The following is a 19,923-nucleotide window of genomic DNA, read 5'->3' as shown; positions in this document are numbered from 1 at the left end:
CAATGGATGGCCATCTGCAGCTTTACTTGTAGCTCCACTGAAGGTATTTTGTTTTGGGCAAAGGGGTGAGATTGTGATTTCCTCTGCGGCAGATGAAGAGAAAGGGCTTTATGCACTACAGGTCCCTGGACAGCCAAGCAAGTGTGAGCCGGAGACTGTGCTTCAGCTCTGAAGCAGTGTATCGAGAGCCTTCGAGGAGGAGGGGAATTAGCTCAGATGGTAGAGCGCTCGCTTAGCATGCGAGAGGTAGTGGGATCGATGCCCGCATTCTCCAGCAAGACGCTTTTTCTTCATTTTCACTATTTTATTCAAAACTCACCAATCGTCGCAAATAAAGTCATGTGCTCGCTTCTGTTTTTTTTACTATCATCCTAAAAGTCTTCCGTCCACTTTCTGCTATCCCAAAGAGTCATCCGCGCGAGGGCCGGCAAGAGGCGTGATACTGTGCAACAGGCGCATTGCATGGCATTGGTGACATATTCAGGAAATTCCACTTTGATGCCACCCAGGGCTGTTAACCTTTTATTTCATTTCAATACGATGCTTCGAATAATTGGTTCAAAGTGCGCAGCCTTTGCTCTTTTATTTCGTTTTCATCGGAGCAGGTCGGAGCTGGCAGAAGAGTGAGCCCTGTCTGCAGGAGCTCTGATTCCAGAAAGCATATTTTCCCTGTCTTTCTTACCACTCATCTGTGTCTCTTCGCTGACATGAGGGGTTGCTACACTCTGCAGTCTCCCGGCATTTAAAGTCTGCTACCAGCAGAGCACGTTCTGGACTTCACAGCGCCCAGCAAAGTACTAGCCTGCGCCCACCCCCTACTACCGCAAAAACCTTTTGCATAAGTGTGAACAAAATGCCACGAACCACCCCAGATGGGACTCGAACCCACAATCCCTGGCTTAGGAGGCCAGTGCCTTATCCATTAGGCCACTGGGGCCACTCGACAGAGAAGGGGAAAGTTCTTTCTTTTCCTCTTCTCTCACTGGAGTCACGGGTACTGGCCCACTGAAAAGGGCAAGTTGGCTCACGTCCAAAGCTGCAGTGTCCCAGCACACGCGGGCAAAAGGCACCTGCTTGCACTCGGCTGGACACTTCCGCTTTATGGGACACACGATGGAAAGTGGACTCAATTCCCAGACCTAACTCTTACCTGTTTGGTATTCTGACGCTCGATTGTAAAATATGGCCAGCTGGTAAAAATGACAAAGGGCACTCCAGCGCTGGTCCTTTGGCTGCAGGCGGCGTGTCAGCGGCCTAAAACAGCAAGAAATAGCGAGAGAAATAAAGTGAGAAGCAAGCACTTTTTCAATTGGGCTCTCGGGTCTATGGGACTGGCGTGCAGCCTCTTGATCACAAGCGCAGGTCCAGCGTGAAAGGGCGTGGCAGTGGAGTCACTCTGCTATTAATACCTGGTTGGCCAATCCTCGTTGCAATGGATGGCCATCTGCAGCTTTACTTGTAGCTCCACTGAAGGTATTTTGTTTTGGGCAAAGGGGTGAGATTGTGATTTCCCCTGCGGCAGATGAAGAGAAAGGGCTTTATGCACTACAGGTCCCTGGACAGCCAAGCAAGTGTGAGCCGGAGACTGTGCTTCAGCTCTGAAGCAGTGTATCGAGAGCCTTCGAGGAGGAGGGGAATTAGCTCAGATGGTAGAGCGCTCGCTTAGCATGCGAGAGGTAGTGGGATCGATGCCCGCATTCTCCAGCAAGACGCTTTTTCTTCATTTTCACTATTTTATTCAAAACTCGCCAATCGTCGCAAATAAAGTCATGTGCTCGCTTCTGTTTTTTTTACTATCATCCTAAAAGTCTTCCGTCCACTTTCTGCTATCCCAAAGAGTCATCCGCGCGAGGGCCGGCAAGAGGCGTGATACTGTGCAACAGGCGCATTGCATGGCATTGGTGACATATTCAGGAAATTCCACTTTGATGCCACCCAGGGCTGTTAACCTTTTATTTCATTTCAATACGATGCTTCGAATAATTGGTTCAAAGTGCGCAGCCTTTGCTCTTTTATTTCGTTTTCATCGGAGCAGGTCGGAGCTGGCAGAAGAGTGAGCCCTGTCTGCAGGAGCTCTGATTCCAGAAAGCATATTTTCCCTGTCTTTCTTACCACTCATCTGTGTCTCTTCGCTGACATGAGGGGTTGCTACACTCTGCAGTCTCCCGGCATTTAAAGTCTGCTACCAGCAGAGCACGTTCTGGACTTCACAGCGCCCAGCAAAGTACTAGCCTGCGCCCACCCCCTACTACCGCAAAAACCTTTTGCATGCTTTGGCAGAAGTGTGAACAAAATGCCACGAACCACCCCAGATGGGACTTGAACCCACAATCCCTGGCTTAGGAGGCCAGTGCCTTATCCATTAGGCCACTGGGGCCACTCGACAGAGAAGGGGAAAGTTCTTTCTTTTCCTCTTCTCTCACTGGAGTCACGGGTACTGGCCCACTGAAAAGGGCAAGTTGGCTCACGTCCAAAGCTGCAGTGTCCCAGCACACGCGGGCAAAAGGCACCTGCTTGCACTCGGCTGGACACTTCCGCTTTATGGGACACACGATGGAAAGTGGACTCAATTCCCAGACCTAACTCTTACCTGTTTGGTATTCTGACGCTCGATTGTAAAATATGGCCAGCTGGTAAAAATGACAAAGGGCACTCCAGCGCTGGTCCTTTGGCTGCAGGCGGCGTGTCAGCGGCCTAAAACAGCAAGAAATAGCGAGAGAAATAAAGTGAGAAGCAAGCACCTTTTCAATTGGGCTCTCGGGTCTATGGGACTGGCGTGCAGCCTCTTGATCACAAGCGCAGGTCCAGCGTGAAAGGGCGTGGCAGTGGAGTCACTCTGCTATTAATACCTGGTTGGCCAATCCTCGTTGCAATGGATGGCCATCTGCAGCTTTACTTGTAGCTCCACTGAAGGTATTTTGTTTTGGGCAAAGGGGTGAGATTGTGATTTCCCCTGCGGCAGATGAAGAGAAAGGGCTTTATGCACTACAGGTCCCTGGACACCCAAGCAAGTGTGAGCCGGAGACTGTGCTTCAGCTCTGAAGCAGTGTATCGAGAGCCTTCCAGGAGGAGGGGAATTAGCTCAGATGGTAGAGCGCTCGCTTAGCATGCGAGAGGTAGCGGGATCGATGCCCGCATTCTCCAGCAAGACGCTTTTTCTTCATTTTCACTATTTTATTCAAAACACGCCAATCGTCGCAAATAAAGTCATGTGCTCGCTTCTGGTTTTTTTACTATCATCCTAAAAGTCTTCCGTCCACTTTCTGCTATCCCAAAGAGTCATCCGCGCGAGGGCCGGCAACAGGCGTGATACTGTGCAACAGGCTCATTGCATGGCATTGGTGACATATTCAGGAAATTCCACTTTGATGCCACCCAGGGCTGTTAACCTTTTATTTCATTTCAATACGATGCTTAGAATAATTGGTTCAAAGTGCGCAGCCTTTGCTCTTTTATTTCGTTTTCATCGGAGCAGGTCGGAGCTGGCAGAAGAGTGAGCCCTGTCTGCAGGAGCTCTGATTCCAGAAAGCATATTTTCCCTGTCTTTCTTACCACTCATCTGTGTCTCTTCGCTGACATGAGGGGTTGCTACACTCTGCAGTCTCCCGGCATTTAAAGTCTGCTACCAGCAGAGCACGTTCTGGACTTCACAGCGCCCAGCAAAGTACTAGCCTGCGCCCTCCCCCTACTACCGCAAAAACCTTTTGCATAAGTGTGAACAAAATGCCACGAACCACCCCAGATGGGGCTCGAACCCACAATCCCTGGCTTAGGAGGCCAGTGCCTTATCCATTAGGCCACTGGGGCCACTCGACAGAGAAGGGGAAAGTTCTTTCTTTTCCTCTTCTCTCACTGGAGTCACGGGTACTGGCCCACTGAAAAGGGCAAGTTGGCTCACGTCCAAAGCTGCAGTGTCCCAGCACACGCGGGCAAAAGGCACCTGCTTGCACTCGGCTGGACACTTCCGCTTTATGGGACACACGATGGAAAGTGGACTCAATTCCCAGACCTAACTCTTACCTGTTTGGTATTCTGACGCTCGATTGTAAAATATGGCCAGCTGGTAAAAATGACAAAGGGCACTCCAGCGCTGGTCCTTTGGCTGCAGGCGGCGTGTCAGCGGCCTAAAACAGCAAGAAATAGCGAGAGAAATAAAGTGAGAAGCAAGCACCTTTTCAATTGGGCTCTCGGGTCTATGGGACTGGCGTGCAGCCTCTTGATCACAAGCGCAGGTCCAGCGTGAAAGGGCGTGGGAGTGGAGTCACTCTGCTATTAATACCTGGTTGGCCAATCCTCATTGCAATGGATGGCCATCTGCAGCTTTACTTGTAGCTCCACTGAAGGTATTTTGTTTTGGGCAAAGGGGTGAGATTGTGATTTCCTCTGCGGCAGATGAAGAGAAAGGGCTTTATGCACTACAGGTCCCTGGACAGCCAAGCAAGTGTGAGCCGGAGACTGTGCTTCAGCTCTGAAGCAGTGTATCGAGAGCCTTCGAGGAGGAGGGGAATTAGCTCAGATGGTAGAGCGCTCGCTTAGCATGCGAGAGGTAGCGGGATCGATGCCCGCATTCTCCAGCAAGACACTTTTTCTTCATTTTCACTATTTTATTCAAAACTCACCAATCGTCGCAAATAAAGTCATGTGCTCGCTTCTGTTTTTTTTACTATCATCCTAAAAGTCTTCCGTCCACTTTCTGCTATCCCAAAGAGTCATCCGCGCGAGGGCCGGCAACAGGCGTGATACTGTGCAACAGGCGCATTGCATGGCATTGGTGACATATTCAGGAAATTCCACTTTGATGCCACCCAGGGCTGTTGACCTTTTATTTCAGTTCAATACGATGCTTCGAATAATTGGTTCAAAGTGCGCAGCCTTTGCTCTTTTATTTCGTTTTCATCGGAGCAGGTCGGAGCTGGCAGAAGAGTGAGCCCTGTCTGCAGGAGCTCTGATTCCAGAAAGCATATTTTCCCTGTCTTTCTTACCACTCATCTGTGTCTCTTCGCTGACATGAGGGGTTGCTACACTCTGCAGTCTCCCGGCATTTAAAGTCTGCTACCAGCAGAGCACGTTCTGGACTTCACAGCGCCCAGCAAAGTACTAGCCTGCGCCCACCCCCTACTACCGCAAAAACCTTTTGCATAAGTGTGAACAAAATGCCACGAACCTCCCCAGATGGGACTCGAACCCACAATCCCTGGCTTAGGAGGCCAGTGCCTTATCCATTAGGCCACTGGGGCCACTCGACAGAGAAGGGGAAAGTTCTTTCTTTTCCTCTTCTCTCACTGGAGTCACGGGTACTGGCCCACTGAAAAGGGCAAGTTGGCTCACGTCCAAAGCTGCAGTGTCCCAGCACACGCGGGCAAAAGGCACCTGCTTGCACTCGGCTGGACACTTCCGCTTTATGGGACACACGATGGAAAGTGGACTCAATTCCCAGACCTAACTCTTACCTGTTTGGTATTCTGACGCTCGATTGTAAAATATGGCCAGCTGGTAAAAATGACAAAGGGCACTCCAGCGCTGGTCCTTTGGCTGCAGGCGGCGTGTCAGCGGCCTAAAACAGCAAGAAATAGCGAGAGAAATAAAGTGAGAAGCAAGCACCTTTTCAATTGGGCTCTCGGGTCTATGGGACTGGCGTGCAGCCTCTTGATCACAAGCGCAGGTCCAGCGTGAAAGGGCGTGGCAGTGGAGTCACTCTGCTATTAATACCTGGTTGGCCAATCCTCGTTGCAATGGATGGCCATCTGCAGCTTTACTTGTAGCTCCACTGAAGGTATTTTGTTTTGGGCAAAGGGGTGAGATTGTGATTTCCCCTGCAGCAGATGAAGAGAAAGGGCTTTATGCACTACAGGTCCCTGGACAGCCAAGCAAGTGTGAGCCGGAGACTGTGCTTCAGCTCTGAAGCAGTGTATCGAGAGCCTTCGATGAGGAGGGGAATTAGCTCAGATGGTAGAGCGCTCGCTTAGCATGCGAGAGGTAGCGGGATCGATGCCCGCATTCTCCAGCAAGACGCTTTTTCTTCATTTTCACTATTTTATTCAAAACTCGCCAATCGTCGCAAATAAAGTCATGTGCTCGCTTCTGTTTTTTTTACTATCATTCTTAAAGTCTTCCGTCCACTTTCTGCTATCCCAAAGAGTCATCCGCACGAGGGCCGGCAACAGGCGTGATACTGTGCAACAGGCGCATTGCATGGCATTGGTGACATATTCAGGAAATTCCACTTTGATGCCACCCAGGGCTGTTAACCTTTTATTTCAGTTCAATACGATGCTTCGAATAATTGGTTCAAAGTGCGCAGCCTTTGCTCTTTTATTTCGTTTTCATCGGAGCAGGTCGGAGCTGGCAGAAGAGTGAGCCCTGTCTGCAGGAGCTCTGATTCCAGAAAGCATATTTTCCCTGTCTTTCTTACCACTCATCTGTGTCTCTTCGCTGACATGAGGGGTTGCTACACTCTGCAGTCTCCCGGCATTTAAAGTCTGCTACCAGCAGAGCACGTTCTGGACTTCACAGCGCCCAGCAAAGTACTAGCCTGCGCCCTCCCCCTACTACCGCAAAAACCTTTTGCATAAGTGTGAACAAAATGCCACGAACCACCCCAGATGGGGCTCGAACCCACAATCCCTGGCTTAGGAGGCCAGTGCCTTATCCATTAGGCCACTGGGGCCACTCGACAGAGAAGGGGAAAGTTCTTTCTTTTCCTCTTCTCTCACTGGAGTCACGGGTACTGGCCCACTGAAAAGGGCAAGTTGGCTCACGTCCAAAGCTGCAGTGTCCCAGCACACGCGGGCAAAAGGCACCTGCTTGCACTCGGCTGGACACTTCCGCTTTATGGGACACACGATGGAAAGTGGACTCAATTCCCAGACCTAACTCTTACCTGTTTGGTATTCTGACGCTCGATTGTAAAATATGGCCAGCTGGTAAAAATGACAAAGGGCACTCCAGCGCTGGTCCTTTGGCTGCAGGCGGCGTGTCAGCGGCCTAAAACAGCAAGAAATAGCGAGAGAAATAAAGTGAGAAGCAAGCACCTTTTCAATTGGGCTCTCGGGTCTATGGGACTGGCGTGCAGCCTCTTGATCACAAGCGCAGGTCCAGCGTGAAAGGGCGTGGGAGTGGAGTCACTCTGCTATTAATACCTGGTTGGCCAATCCTCATTGCAATGGATGGCCATCTGCAGCTTTACTTGTAGCTCCACTGAAGGTATTTTGTTTTGGGCAAAGGGGTGAGATTGTGATTTCCTCTGCGGCAGATGAAGAGAAAGGGCTTTATGCACTACAGGTCCCTGGACAGCCAAGCAAGTGTGAGCCGGAGACTGTGCTTCAGCTCTGAAGCAGTGTATCGAGAGCCTTCGAGGAGGAGGGGAATTAGCTCAGATGGTAGAGCGCTCGCTTTGCATGCGAGAGGTAGTGGGATCGATGCCCGCATTCTCCAGCAAGACGCTTTTTCTTCATTTTCACTATTTTATTCAAAACTCACCAATCGTCGCAAATAAAGTCATGTGCTCGCTTCTGTTTTTTTTACTATCATCCTAAAAGTCTTCCGTCCACTTTCTGCTATCCCAAAGAGTCATCCGCGCGAGGGCCGGCAAGAGGCGTGATACTGTGCAACAGGCGCATTGCATGGCATTGGTGACATATTCAGGAAATTCCACTTTGATGCCACCCAGGGCTGTTAACCTTTTATTTCATTTCAATACGATGCTTCGAATAATTGGTTCAAAGTGCGCAGCCTTTGCTCTTTTATTTCGTTTTCATCGGAGCAGGTCGGAGCTGGCAGAAGAGTGAGCCCTGTCTGCAGGAGCTCTGATTCCAGAAAGCATATTTTCCCTGTCTTTCTTACCACTCATCTGTGTCTCTTCGCTGACATGAGGGGTTGCTACACTCTGCAGTCTCCCGGCATTTAAAGTCTGCTACCAGCAGAGCACGTTCTGGACTTCACAGCGCCCAGCAAAGTACTAGCCTGCGCCCACCCCCTACTACCGCAAAAACCTTTTGCATAAGTGTGAACAAAATGCCACGAACCACCCCAGATGGGACTCGAACCCACAATCCCTGGCTTAGGAGGCCAGTGCCTTATCCATTAGGCCACTGGGGCCACTCGACAGAGAAGGGGAAAGTTCTTTCTTTTCCTCTTCTCTCACTGGAGTCACGGGTACTGGCCCACTGAAAAGGGCAAGTTGGCTCACGTCCAAAGCTGCAGTGTCCCAGCACACGCGGGCAAAAGGCACCTGCTTGCACTCGGCTGGACACTTCCGCTTTATGGGACACACGATGGAAAGTGGACTCAATTCCCAGACCTAACTCTTACCTGTTTGGTATTCTGACGCTCGATTGTAAAATATGGCCAGCTGGTAAAAATGACAAAGGGCACTCCAGCGCTGGTCCTTTGGCTGCAGGCGGCGTGTCAGCGGCCTAAAACAGCAAGAAATAGCGAGAGAAATAAAGTGAGAAGCAAGCACTTTTTCAATTGGGCTCTCGGGTCTATGGGACTGGCGTGCAGCCTCTTGATCACAAGCGCAGGTCCAGCGTGAAAGGGCGTGGCAGTGGAGTCACTCTGCTATTAATACCTGGTTGGCCAATCCTCGTTGCAATGGATGGCCATCTGCAGCTTTACTTGTAGCTCCACTGAAGGTATTTTGTTTTGGGCAAAGGGGTGAGATTGTGATTTCCCCTGCGGCAGATGAAGAGAAAGGGCTTTATGCACTACAGGTCCCTGGACAGCCAAGCAAGTGTGAGCCGGAGACTGTGCTTCAGCTCTGAAGCAGTGTATCGAGAGCCTTCGAGGAGGAGGGGAATTAGCTCAGATGGTAGAGCGCTCGCTTAGCATGCGAGAGGTAGTGGGATCGATGCCCGCATTCTCCAGCAAGACGCTTTTTCTTCATTTTCACTATTTTATTCAAAACTCGCCAATCGTCGCAAATAAAGTCATGTGCTCGCTTCTGTTTTTTTTACTATCATCCTAAAAGTCTTCCGTCCACTTTCTGCTATCCCAAAGAGTCATCCGCGCGAGGGCCGGCAAGAGGCGTGATACTGTGCAACAGGCGCATTGCATGGCATTGGTGACATATTCAGGAAATTCCACTTTGATGCCACCCAGGGCTGTTAACCTTTTATTTCATTTCAATACGATGCTTCGAATAATTGGTTCAAAGTGCGCAGCCTTTGCTCTTTTATTTCGTTTTCATCGGAGCAGGTCGGAGCTGGCAGAAGAGTGAGCCCTGTCTGCAGGAGCTCTGATTCCAGAAAGCATATTTTCCCTGTCTTTCTTACCACTCATCTGTGTCTCTTCGCTGACATGAGGGGTTGCTACACTCTGCAGTCTCCCGGCATTTAAAGTCTGCTACCAGCAGAGCACGTTCTGGACTTCACAGCGCCCAGCAAAGTACTAGCCTGCGCCCACCCCCTACTACCGCAAAAACCTTTTGCATGCTTTGGCAGAAGTGTGAACAAAATGCCACGAACCACCCCAGATGGGACTCGAACCCACAATCCCTGGCTTAGGAGGCCAGTGCCTTATCCATTAGGCCACTGGGGCCACTCGACAGAGAAGGGGAAAGTTCTTTCTTTTCCTCTTCTCTCACTGGAGTCACGGGTACTGGCCCACTGAAAAGGGCAAGTTGGCTCACGTCCAAAGCTGCAGTGTCCCAGCACACGCGGGCAAAAGGCACCTGCTTGCACTCGGCTGGACACTTCCGCTTTATGGGACACACGATGGAAAGTGGACTCAATTCCCAGACCTAACTCTTACCTGTTTGGTATTCTGACGCTCGATTGTAAAATATGGCCAGCTGGTAAAAATGACAAAGGGCACTCCAGCGCTGGTCCTTTGGCTGCAGGCGGCGTGTCAGCGGCCTAAAACAGCAAGAAATAGCGAGAGAAATAAAGTGAGAAGCAAGCACCTTTTCAATTGGGCTCTCGGGTCTATGGGACTGGCGTGCAGCCTCTTGATCACAAGCGCAGGTCCAGCGTGAAAGGGCGTGGCAGTGGAGTCACTCTGCTATTAATACCTGGTTGGCCAATCCTCGTTGCAATGGATGGCCATCTGCAGCTTTACTTGTAGCTCCACTGAAGGTATTTTGTTTTGGGCAAAGGGGTGAGATTGTGATTTCCCCTGCGGCAGATGAAGAGAAAGGGCTTTATGCACTACAGGTCCCTGGACACCCAAGCAAGTGTGAGCCGGAGACTGTGCTTCAGCTCTGAAGCAGTGTATCGAGAGCCTTCCAGGAGGAGGGGAATTAGCTCAGATGGTAGAGCGCTCGCTTAGCATGCGAGAGGTAGCGGGATCGATGCCCGCATTCTCCAGCAAGACGCTTTTTCTTCATTTTCACTATTTTATTCAAAACACGCCAATCGTCGCAAATAAAGTCATGTGCTCGCTTCTGTTTTTTTTACTATCATCCTAAAAGTCTTCCGTCCACTTTCTGCTATCCCAAAGAGTCATCCGCGCGAGGGCCGGCAACAGGCGTGATACTGTGCAACAGGCGCATTGCATGGCATTGGTGACATATTCAGGAAATTCCACTTTGATGCCACCCAGGGCTGTTGACCTTTTATTTCAGTTCAATACGATGCTTCGAATAATTGGTTCAAAGTGCGCAGCCTTTGCTCTTTTATTTCGTTTTCATCGGAGCAGGTCGGAGCTGGCAGAAGAGTGAGCCCTGTCTGCAGGAGCTCTGATTCCAGAAAGCATATTTTCCCTGTCTTTCTTACCACTCATCTGTGTCTCTTCGCTGACATGAGGGGTTGCTACACTCTGCAGTCTCCCGGCATTTAAAGTCTGCTACCAGCAGAGCACGTTCTGGACTTCACAGCGCCCAGCAAAGTACTAGCCTGCGCCCTCCCCCTACTACCGCAAAAACCTTTTGCATAAGTGTGAACAAAATGCCACGAACCACCCCAGATGGGACTCGAACCCACAATCCCTGGCTTAGGAGGCCAGTGCCTTATCCATTAGGCCACTGGGGCCACTCGACAGAGAAGGGGAAAGTTCTTTCTTTTCCTCTTCTCTCACTGGAGTCACGGGTACTGGCCCACTGAAAAGGGCAAGTTGGCTCACGTCCAAAGCTGCAGTGTCCCAGCACACGCGGGCAAAAGGCACCTGCTTGCACTCGGCTGGACACTTCCGCTTTATGGGACACACGATGGAAAGTGGACTCAATTCCCAGACCTAACTCTTACCTGTTTGGTATTCTGACGCTCGATTGTAAAATATGGCCAGCTGGTAAAAATGACAAAGGGCACTCCAGCGCTGGTCCTTTGGCTGCAGGCGGCGTGTCAGCGGCCTAAAACAGCAAGAAATAGCGAGAGAAATAAAGTGAGAAGCAAGCACCTTTTCAATTGGGCTCTCGGGTCTATGGGACTGGCGTGCAGCCTCTTGATCACAAGCGCAGGTCCAGCGTGAAAGGGCGTGGCAGTGGAGTCACTCTGCTATTAATACCTGGTTGGCCAATCCTCATTGCAATGGATGGCCATCTGCAGCTTTACTTGTAGCTCCACTGAAGGTATTTTGTTTTGGGCAAAGGGGTGAGATTGTGATTTCCTCTGCGGCAGATGAAGAGAAAGGGCTTTATGCACTACAGGTCCCTGGACAGCCAAGCAAGTGTGAGCCGGAGACTGTGCTTCAGCTCTGAAGCAGTGTATCGAGAGCCTTCGAGGAGGAGGGGAATTAGCTCAGATGGTAGAGCGCTCGCTTAGCATGCGAGAGGTAGCGGGATCGATGCCCGCATTCTCCAGCAAGACGCTTTTTCTTCATTTTCACTATTTTATTCAAAACTCACCAATCGTCGCAAATAAAGTCATGTGCTCGCTTCTGTTTTTTTTACTATCATCCTAAAAGTCTTCCGTCCACTTTCTGCTATCCCAAAGAGTCATCCGCGCGAGGGCCGGCAACAGGCGTGATACTGTGCAACTGGCGCATTGCATGGCATTGGTGACATATTCAGGAAATTCCACTTTGATGCCACCCAGGGCTGTTAACCTTTTATTTCATTTCAATACGATGCTTAGAATAATTGGTTCAAAGTGCGCAGCCTTTGCTCTTTTATTTCGTTTTCATCGGAGCAGGTCGGAGCTGGCAGAAGAGTGAGCCCTGTCTGCAGGAGCTCTGATTCCAGAAAGCATATTTTCCCTGTCTTTCTTACCACTCATCTGTGTCTCTTCGCTGACATGAGGGGTTGCTACACTCTGCAGTCTCCCGGCATTTAAAGTCTGCTACCAGCAGAGCACGTTTTGGACTTCACAGCGCCCAGCAAAGTACTAGCCTGCGCCCACCCCCTACTACCGCAAAAACCTTTTGCATGCTTTGGCAGAAGTGTGAACAAAATGCCACGAACCACCCCAGATGGGACTCGAACCCACAATCCCTGGCTTAGGAGGCCAGTGCCTTATCCATTAGGCCACTGGGGCCACTCGACAGAGAAGGGGAAAGTTCTTTCTTTTCCTCTTCTCTCACTGGAGTCACAGGTACTGGCCCACTGAAAAGGGCAAGTTGGCTCACGTCCAAAGCTGCAGTGTCCCAGCACACGCGGGCAAAAGGCACCTGCTTGCACTCGGCTGGACACTTCCGCTTTATGGGACACACGATGGAAAGTGGACTCAATTCCCAGACCTAACTCTTACCTGTTTGGTATTCTGACGCTCGATTGTAAAATATGGCCAGCTGGTAAAAATGACAAAGGGCACTCCAGCGCTGGTCCTTTGGCTGCAGGCGGCGTGTCAGCGGCCTAAAACAGCAAGAAATAGCGAGAGAAATAAAGTGAGAAGCAAGCACCTTTTCAATTGGGCTCTCGGGTCTATGGGACTGGCGTGCAGCCTCTTGATCACAAGCGCAGGTCCAGCGTGAAAGGGCGTGGCAGTGGAGTCACTCTGCTATTAATACCTGGTTGGCCAATCCTCGTTGCAATGGATGGCCATCTGCAGCTTTACTTGTAGCTCCACTCTAGGTATTTTGTTTTGGGCAAAGGGGTGAGATTGTGATTTCCCCTGCGGCAGATGAAGAGAAAGGGCTTTATGCACTACAGGTCCCTGGACACCCAAGCAAGTGTGAGCCGGAGACTGTGCTTCAGCTCTGAAGCAGTGTATCGAGAGCCTTCCAGGAGGAGGGGAATTAGCTCAGATGGTAGAGCGCTCGCTTAGCATGCGAGAGGTAGCGGGATCGATGCCCGCATTCTCCAGCAAGACGCTTTTTCTTCATTTTCACTATTTTATTCAAAACACGCCAATCGTCGCAAATAAAGTCATGTGCTCGCTTCTGTTTTTTTTACTATCATCCTAAAAGTCTTCCGTCCACTTTCTGCTATCCCAAAGAGTCATCCGCGCGAGGGCCGGCAACAGGCGTGATACTGTGCAACAGGCGCATTGCATGGCATTGGTGACATATTCAGGAAATTCCACTTTGATGCCACCCAGGGCTGTTGACCTTTTATTTCAGTTCAATACGATGCTTCGAATAATTGGTTCAAAGTGCGCAGCCTTTGCTCTTTTATTTCGTTTTCATCGGAGCAGGTCGGAGCTGGCAGAAGAGTGAGCCCTGTCTGCAGGAGCTCTGATTCCAGAAAGCATATTTTCCCTGTCTTTCTTACCACTCATCTGTGTCTCTTCGCTGACATGAGGGGTTGCTACACTCTGCAGTCTCCCGGCATTTAAAGTCTGCTACCAGCAGAGCACGTTCTGGACTTCACAGCGCCCAGCAAAGTACTAGCCTGCGCCCTCCCCCTACTACCGCAAAAACCTTTTGCATAAGTGTGAACAAAATGCCACGAACCACCCCAGATGGGACTCGAACCCACAATCCCTGGCTTAGGAGGCCAGTGCCTTATCCATTAGGCCACTGGGGCCACTCGACAGAGAAGGGGAAAGTTCTTTCTTTTCCTCTTCTCTCACTGGAGTCACGGGTACTGGCCCACTGAAAAGGGCAAGTTGGCTCACGTCCAAAGCTGCAGTGTCCCAGCACACGCGGGCAAAAGGCACCTGCTTGCACTCGGCTGGACACTTCCGCTTTATGGGACACACGATGGAAAGTGGACTCAATTCCCAGACCTAACTCTTACCTGTTTGGTATTCTGACGCTCGATTGTAAAATATGGCCAGCTGGTAAAAATGACAAAGGGCACTCCAGCGCTGGTCCTTTGGCTGCAGGCGGCGTGTCAGCGGCCTAAAACAGCAAGAAATAGCGAGAGAAATAAAGTGAGAAGCAAGCACCTTTTCAATTGGGCTCTCGGGTCTATGGGACTGGCGTGCAGCCTCTTGATCACAAGCGCAGGTCCAGCGTGAAAGGGCGTGGCAGTGGAGTCACTCTGCTATTAATACCTGGTTGGCCAATCCTCGTTGCAATGGATGGCCATCTGCAGCTTTACTTGTAGCTCCACTGAAGGTATTTTGTTTTGGGCAAAGGGGTGAGATTGTGATTTCCCCTGCGGCAGATGAAGAGAAAGGGCTTTATGCACTACAGGTCCCTGGACAGCCAAGCAAGTGTGAGCCGGAGACTGTGATTCAGCTCTGAAGCAGTGTATCGAGAGCCTTCGAGGAGGAGGGGAATTAGCTCAGATGGTAGAGCGCTCGCTTAGCATAAGAGAGGTAGCGGGATCGATGCCCGCATTCTCCAGCAAGACGCTTTTTCTTCATTTTCACTATTTTATTCAAAACTCGCCAATCGTCGCAAATAAAGTCATGTGCTCGCTTCTGTTTTTTTTACTATCATCCTAAAAGTCTTCCGTCCACTTTCTGCTATCCCAAAGAGTCATCCGCGCGAGGGCCGGCAACAGGCGTGATACTGTGCAACAGGCGCATTGCATGGCATTGGTGACATATTCAGGAAATTCCACTTTGATGCCACCCAGGGCTGTTAACCTTTTATTTCATTTCAATACGATGCTTAGAATAATTGGTTCAAAGTGCGCAGCCTTTGCTCTTTTATTTCGTTTTCATCGGAGCAGGTCGGAGCTGGCAGAAGAGTGAGCCCTGTCTGCAGGAGCTCTGATTCCAGAAAGCATATTTTCCCTGTCTTTCTTACCACTCATCTGTGTCTCTTCGCTGACATGAGGGGTTGCTACACTCTGCAGTCTCCCGGCATTTAAAGTCTGCTACCAGCAGAGCACGTTCTGGACTTCACAGCGCCCAGCAAAGTACTAGCCTGCGCCCTCCCCCTACTACCGCAAAAACCTTTTGCATAAGTGTGAACAAAATGCCACGAACCACCCCAGATGGGACTCGAACCCACAATTCCTGGCTTAGGAGGCCAGTGCCTTATCCATTAGGCCACTGGGGCCACTCGACAGAGAAGGGGAAAGTTCTTTCTTTTCCTCTTCTCTCACTGGAGTCACGGGTACTGGCCCACTGAAAAGGGCAAGTTGGCTCACGTCCAAAGCTGCAGTGTCCCAGCACACGCGGGCAAAAGGCACCTGCTTGCACTCGGCTGGACACTTCCGCTTTATGGGACACACGATGGAAAGTGGACTCAATTCCCAGACCTAACTCTTACCTGTTTGGTATTCTGACGCTCGATTGTAAAATATGGCCAGCTGGTAAAAATGACAAAGGGCACTCCAGCGCTGGTCCTTTGGCTGCAGGCGGCGTGTCAGCGGCCTAAAACAGCAAGAAATAGCGAGAGAAATAAAGTGAGAAGCAAGCACCTTTTCAATTGGGCTCTCGGGTCTATGGGACTGGCGTGCAGCCTCTTGATCACAAGCGCAGGTCCAGCGTGAAAGGGCGTGGGAGTGGAGTCACTCTGCTATTAATACCTGGTTGGCCAATCCTCATTGCAATGGATGGCCATCTGCAGCTTTACTTGTAGCTCCACTGAAGGTATTTTGTTTTGGGCAAAGGGGTGAGATTGTGATTTCCTCTGCGGCAGATGAAGAGAAAGGGCTTTATGCACTACAGGTCCCTGGACAGCCAAGCAAGTGTGAGCCGGAGACTGTGCTTCAGCTCTGAAGCAGTGTATCGAGAGCCTTCAAGGAGGAGGGGAATTAGCTCAGATGGTAGAGCGCTCGCTTAGCATGCGAGAGGTAGCGGGATCGATGCCCGCATTCTCCAGCAAGACACTTTTTCTTCATTTTCACTATTTTATTCAAAACTCGCCAATCGTCGCAAATAAAGTCATGTGCTCGCTTCTGTTTTTTTTACTATCATCCTAAAAGTCTTCCGTCCACTTTCTGCTATCCCAAAGAGTCATCCGCGCGAGGGCCGGCAAGAGGCGTGATACTGTGCAACAGGCGCATTGCATGGCATTGGTGACATATTCAGGAAATTCCACTTTGATGCCACCCAGGGCTGTTAACCTTTTATTTCATTTCAATACGATGCTTCGAATAATTGGTTCAAAGTGCGCAGCCTTTGCTCTTTTATTTCGTTTTCATCGGAGCAGGTCGGAGCTGGCAGAAGAGTGAGCCCTGTCTGCAGGAGCTCTGATTCCAGAAAGCATATTTTCCCTGTCTTTCTTACCACTCATCTGTGTCTCTTCGCTGACATGAGGGGTTGCTACACTCTGCAGTCTCCCGGCATTTAAAGTCTGCTACCAGCAGAGCACGTTCTGGACTTCACAGCGCCCAGCAAAGTACTAGCCTGCGCCCACCCCCTACTACCGCAAAAACCTTTTGCATGCTTTGGCAGAAGTGTGAACAAAATGCCACGAACCACCCCAGATGGGACTCGAACCCACAATCCCTGGCTTAGGAGGCCAGTGCCTTATCCATTAGGCCACTGGGGCCACTCGACAGAGAAGGGGAAAGTTCTTTCTTTTCCTCTTCTCTCACTGGAGTCACGGGTACTGGCCCACTGAAAAGGGCAAGTTGGCTCACGTCCAAAGCTGCAGTGTCCCAGCACACGCGGGCAAAAGGCACCTGCTTGCACTCGGCTGGACACTTCCGCTTTATGGGACACACGATGGAAAGTGGACTCAATTCCCAGACCTAACTCTTACCTGTTTGGTATTCTGACGCTCGATTGTAAAATATGGCCAGCTGGTAAAAATGACAAAGGGCACTCCAGCGCTGGTCCTTTGGCTGCAGGCGGCGTGTCAGCGGCCTAAAACAGCAAGAAATAGCGAGAGAAATAAAGTGAGAAGCAAGCACCTTTTCAATTGGGCTCTCGGGTCTATGGCACTGGTGTGCAGCCTCTTGATCACAAGCGCAGGTCCAGCGTGAAAGGGCGTGGGAGTGGAGTCACTCTGCTATTAATACCTGGTTGGCCAATCCTCGTTGCAATGGATGGCCATCTGCAGCTTTACTTGTAGCTCCACTGAAGGTATTTTGTTTTGGGCAAAGGGGTGAGATTGTGATTTCCTCTGCGGCAGATGAAGAGAAAGGGCTTTATGCACTACAGGTCCCTGGACACCCAAGCAAGTGTGAGCCGGAGACTGTGCTTCAGCTCTGAAGCAGTGTATCGAGAGCCTTCCAGGAGGAGGGGAATTAGCTCAGATGGTAGAGCGCTCGCTTAGCATGCGAGAGGTAGCGGGATCGATGCCCGCATTCTCCAGCAAGACGCTTTTTCTTCATTTTCACTATTTTATTCAAAACACGCCAATCGTCGCAAATAAAGTCATGTGCTCGCTTCTGTTTTTTTTACTATCATCCTAAAAGTCTTCCGTCCACTTTCTGCTATCCCAAAGAGTCATCCGCGCGAGGGCCGGCAACAGGCGTGATACTGTGCAACAGGCGCATTGCATGGCATTGGTGACATATTCAGGAAATTCCACTTTGATGCCACCCAGGGCTGTTGACCTTTTATTTCAGTTCAATACGATGCTTCGAATAATTGGTTCAAAGTGCGCAGCCTTTGCTCTTTTATTTCGTTTTCATCGGAGCAGGTCGGAGCTGGCAGAAGAGTGAGCCCTGTCTGCAGGAGCTCTGATTCCAGAAAGCATATTTTCCCTGTCTTTCTTACCACTCATCTGTGTCTCTTCGCTGACATGAGGGGTTGCTACACTCTGCAGTCTCCCGGCATTTAAAGTCTGCTACCAGCAGAGCACGTTCTGGACTTCACAGCGCCCAGCAAAGTACTAGCCTGCGCCCTCCCCCTACTACCGCAAAAACCTTTTGCATAAGTGTGAACAAAATGCCACGAACCACCCCAGATGGGACTCGAACCCACAATTCCTGGCTTAGGAGGCCAGTGCCTTATCCATTAGGCCACTGGGGCCACTCGACAGAGAAGGGGAAAGTTCTTTCTTTTCCTCTTCTCTCACTGGAGTCACGGGTACTGGCCCACTGAAAAGGGCAAGTTGGCTCACGTCCAAAGCTGCAGTGTCCCAGCACACGCGGGCAAAAGGCACCTGCTTGCACTCGGCTGGACACTTCCGCTTTATGGGACACACGATGGAAAGTGGACTCAATTCCCAGACCTAACTCTTACCTGTTTGGTATTCTGACGCTCGATTGTAAAATATGGCCAGCTGGTAAAAATGACAAAGGGCACTCCAGCGCTGGTCCTTTGGCTGCAGGCGGCGTGTCAGCGGCCTAAAACAGCAAGAAATAGCGAGAGAAATAAAGTGAGAAGCAAGCACCTTTTCAATTGGGCTCTCGGGTCTATGGGACTGGCGTGCAGCCTCTTGATCACAAGCGCAGGTCCAGCGTGAAAGGGCGTGGGAGTGGAGTCACTCTGCTATTAATACCTGGTTGGCCAATCCTCATTGCAATGGATGGCCATCTGCAGCTTTACTTGTAGCTCCACTGAAGGTATTTTGTTTTGGGCAAAGGGGTGAGATTGTGATTTCCTCTGCGGCAGATGAAGAGAAAGGGCTTTATGCACTACAGGTCCCTGGACAGCCAAGCAAGTGTGAGCCGGAGACTGTGCTTCAGCTCTGAAGCAGTGTATCGAGAGCCTTCAAGGAGGAGGGGAATTAGCTCAGATGGTAGAGCGCTCGCTTAGCATGCGAGAGGTAGCGGGATCGATGCCCGCATTCTCCAGCAAGACGCTTTTTCTTCATTTTCACTATTTTATTCAAAACACGCCAATCGTCGCAAATAAAGTCATGTGCTCGCTTCTGTTTTTTTTACTATCATCCTAAAAGTCTTCCGTCCACTTTCTGCTATCCCAAAGAGTCATCCGCGCGAGGGCCGGCAACAGGCGTGATACTGTGCAACAGGCGCATTGCATGGCATTGGTGACATATTCAGGAAATTCCACTTTGATGCCACCCAGGGCTGTTGACCTTTTATTTCAGTTCAATACGATGCTTCGAATAATTGGTTCAAAGTGCGCAGCCTTTGCTCTTTTATTTCGTTTTCATCGGAGCAGGTCGGAGCTGGCAGAAGAGTGAGCCCTGTCTGCAGGAGCTCTGATTCCAGAAAGCATATTTTCCCTGTCTTTCTTACCACTCATCTGTGTCTCTTCGCTGACATGAGGGGTTGCTACACTCTGCAGTCTCCCGGCATTTAAAGTCTGCTACCAGCAGAGCACGTTCTGGACTTCACAGCGCCCAGCAAAGTACTAGCCTGCGCCCTCCCCCTACTACCGCAAAAACCTTTTGCATAAGTGTGAACAAAATGCCACGAACCACCCCAGATGGGACTCGAACCCACAATTCCTGGCTTAGGAGGCCAGTGCCTTATCCATTAGGCCACTGGGGCCACTCGACAGAGAAGGGGAAAGTTCTTTCTTTTCCTCTTCTCTCACTGGAGTCACGGGTACTGGCCCACTGAAAAGGGCAAGTTGGCTCACGTCCAAAGCTGCAGTGTCCCAGCACACGCGGGCAAAAGGCACCTGCTTGCACTCGGCTGGACACTTCCGCTTTATGGGACACACGATGGAAAGTGGACTCAATTCCCAGACCTAACTCTTACCTGTTTGGTATTCTGACGCTCGATTGTAAAATATGGCCAGCTGGTAAAAATGACAAAGGGCACTCCAGCGCTGGTCCTTTGGCTGCAGGCGGCGTGTCAGCGGCCTAAAACAGCAAGAAATAGCGAGAGAAATAAAGTGAGAA

At 50.5% G+C, this 19,923-nt stretch overlaps 27 non-coding genes across 27 annotated transcripts; 13 read left to right on the top strand and 14 right to left on the bottom strand.

Moving 5' to 3' along the window:
- Window positions 1–201: 201 nt before the first annotated feature.
- TRNAA-AGC (transfer RNA alanine (anticodon AGC)) lies at window positions 202–274 on the top strand. The gene has a single exon. It is a non-coding gene; the product is annotated as a tRNA-Ala (tRNA).
- Window positions 275–864: 590 nt separating this feature from the next.
- On the bottom strand, window positions 865–937 carry TRNAR-CCU (transfer RNA arginine (anticodon CCU)). The gene has a single exon. It is a non-coding gene; the product is annotated as a tRNA-Arg (tRNA).
- Window positions 938–1,631: 694 nt separating this feature from the next.
- On the top strand, window positions 1,632–1,704 carry TRNAA-AGC (transfer RNA alanine (anticodon AGC)). Its single transcript has one exon. It is a non-coding gene; the product is annotated as a tRNA-Ala (tRNA).
- A 600-nt stretch (window positions 1,705–2,304) lies between these two features.
- On the bottom strand, window positions 2,305–2,377 carry TRNAR-CCU (transfer RNA arginine (anticodon CCU)). Its single transcript has one exon. It is a non-coding gene; the product is annotated as a tRNA-Arg (tRNA).
- A 694-nt stretch (window positions 2,378–3,071) lies between these two features.
- On the top strand, window positions 3,072–3,144 carry TRNAA-AGC (transfer RNA alanine (anticodon AGC)). Its single transcript has one exon. It is a non-coding gene; the product is annotated as a tRNA-Ala (tRNA).
- Window positions 3,145–3,734: 590 nt separating this feature from the next.
- Window positions 3,735–3,807, bottom strand: TRNAR-CCU (transfer RNA arginine (anticodon CCU)). The gene has a single exon. It is a non-coding gene; the product is annotated as a tRNA-Arg (tRNA).
- Window positions 3,808–4,501: 694 nt separating this feature from the next.
- On the top strand, window positions 4,502–4,574 carry TRNAA-AGC (transfer RNA alanine (anticodon AGC)). The gene has a single exon. It is a non-coding gene; the product is annotated as a tRNA-Ala (tRNA).
- Window positions 4,575–5,164: 590 nt separating this feature from the next.
- On the bottom strand, window positions 5,165–5,237 carry TRNAR-CCU (transfer RNA arginine (anticodon CCU)). The gene has a single exon. It is a non-coding gene; the product is annotated as a tRNA-Arg (tRNA).
- Window positions 5,238–5,931: 694 nt separating this feature from the next.
- On the top strand, window positions 5,932–6,004 carry TRNAA-AGC (transfer RNA alanine (anticodon AGC)). Its single transcript has one exon. It is a non-coding gene; the product is annotated as a tRNA-Ala (tRNA).
- A 590-nt stretch (window positions 6,005–6,594) lies between these two features.
- Window positions 6,595–6,667, bottom strand: TRNAR-CCU (transfer RNA arginine (anticodon CCU)). Its single transcript has one exon. It is a non-coding gene; the product is annotated as a tRNA-Arg (tRNA).
- Window positions 6,668–7,361: 694 nt separating this feature from the next.
- Window positions 7,362–7,434, top strand: TRNAA-UGC (transfer RNA alanine (anticodon UGC)). Its single transcript has one exon. It is a non-coding gene; the product is annotated as a tRNA-Ala (tRNA).
- A 590-nt stretch (window positions 7,435–8,024) lies between these two features.
- Window positions 8,025–8,097, bottom strand: TRNAR-CCU (transfer RNA arginine (anticodon CCU)). Its single transcript has one exon. It is a non-coding gene; the product is annotated as a tRNA-Arg (tRNA).
- A 694-nt stretch (window positions 8,098–8,791) lies between these two features.
- On the top strand, window positions 8,792–8,864 carry TRNAA-AGC (transfer RNA alanine (anticodon AGC)). Its single transcript has one exon. It is a non-coding gene; the product is annotated as a tRNA-Ala (tRNA).
- Window positions 8,865–9,464: 600 nt separating this feature from the next.
- On the bottom strand, window positions 9,465–9,537 carry TRNAR-CCU (transfer RNA arginine (anticodon CCU)). The gene has a single exon. It is a non-coding gene; the product is annotated as a tRNA-Arg (tRNA).
- Window positions 9,538–10,231: 694 nt separating this feature from the next.
- Window positions 10,232–10,304, top strand: TRNAA-AGC (transfer RNA alanine (anticodon AGC)). Its single transcript has one exon. It is a non-coding gene; the product is annotated as a tRNA-Ala (tRNA).
- A 590-nt stretch (window positions 10,305–10,894) lies between these two features.
- On the bottom strand, window positions 10,895–10,967 carry TRNAR-CCU (transfer RNA arginine (anticodon CCU)). Its single transcript has one exon. It is a non-coding gene; the product is annotated as a tRNA-Arg (tRNA).
- A 694-nt stretch (window positions 10,968–11,661) lies between these two features.
- Window positions 11,662–11,734, top strand: TRNAA-AGC (transfer RNA alanine (anticodon AGC)). The gene has a single exon. It is a non-coding gene; the product is annotated as a tRNA-Ala (tRNA).
- Window positions 11,735–12,334: 600 nt separating this feature from the next.
- TRNAR-CCU (transfer RNA arginine (anticodon CCU)) lies at window positions 12,335–12,407 on the bottom strand. The gene has a single exon. It is a non-coding gene; the product is annotated as a tRNA-Arg (tRNA).
- A 694-nt stretch (window positions 12,408–13,101) lies between these two features.
- Window positions 13,102–13,174, top strand: TRNAA-AGC (transfer RNA alanine (anticodon AGC)). Its single transcript has one exon. It is a non-coding gene; the product is annotated as a tRNA-Ala (tRNA).
- Window positions 13,175–13,764: 590 nt separating this feature from the next.
- On the bottom strand, window positions 13,765–13,837 carry TRNAR-CCU (transfer RNA arginine (anticodon CCU)). Its single transcript has one exon. It is a non-coding gene; the product is annotated as a tRNA-Arg (tRNA).
- Window positions 13,838–15,194: 1,357 nt separating this feature from the next.
- TRNAR-CCU (transfer RNA arginine (anticodon CCU)) lies at window positions 15,195–15,267 on the bottom strand. Its single transcript has one exon. It is a non-coding gene; the product is annotated as a tRNA-Arg (tRNA).
- A 694-nt stretch (window positions 15,268–15,961) lies between these two features.
- TRNAA-AGC (transfer RNA alanine (anticodon AGC)) lies at window positions 15,962–16,034 on the top strand. Its single transcript has one exon. It is a non-coding gene; the product is annotated as a tRNA-Ala (tRNA).
- A 600-nt stretch (window positions 16,035–16,634) lies between these two features.
- On the bottom strand, window positions 16,635–16,707 carry TRNAR-CCU (transfer RNA arginine (anticodon CCU)). Its single transcript has one exon. It is a non-coding gene; the product is annotated as a tRNA-Arg (tRNA).
- A 694-nt stretch (window positions 16,708–17,401) lies between these two features.
- TRNAA-AGC (transfer RNA alanine (anticodon AGC)) lies at window positions 17,402–17,474 on the top strand. Its single transcript has one exon. It is a non-coding gene; the product is annotated as a tRNA-Ala (tRNA).
- A 590-nt stretch (window positions 17,475–18,064) lies between these two features.
- TRNAR-CCU (transfer RNA arginine (anticodon CCU)) lies at window positions 18,065–18,137 on the bottom strand. Its single transcript has one exon. It is a non-coding gene; the product is annotated as a tRNA-Arg (tRNA).
- Window positions 18,138–18,831: 694 nt separating this feature from the next.
- On the top strand, window positions 18,832–18,904 carry TRNAA-AGC (transfer RNA alanine (anticodon AGC)). Its single transcript has one exon. It is a non-coding gene; the product is annotated as a tRNA-Ala (tRNA).
- A 590-nt stretch (window positions 18,905–19,494) lies between these two features.
- Window positions 19,495–19,567, bottom strand: TRNAR-CCU (transfer RNA arginine (anticodon CCU)). Its single transcript has one exon. It is a non-coding gene; the product is annotated as a tRNA-Arg (tRNA).
- Between the last annotated feature and the right edge of the window lie 356 nt (window positions 19,568–19,923).

The sequence above is a fragment of the Ambystoma mexicanum genome, chromosome 5q, assembly GCF_040938575.1.
Source record: "Ambystoma mexicanum isolate Mex_15411 chromosome 5q, UKY_AmexF1_1, whole genome shotgun sequence".
NCBI lineage: Eukaryota > Metazoa > Chordata > Amphibia > Caudata > Ambystomatidae > Ambystoma > Ambystoma mexicanum.
This window is presented reverse-complemented; position numbering and strand designations above follow the sequence as displayed.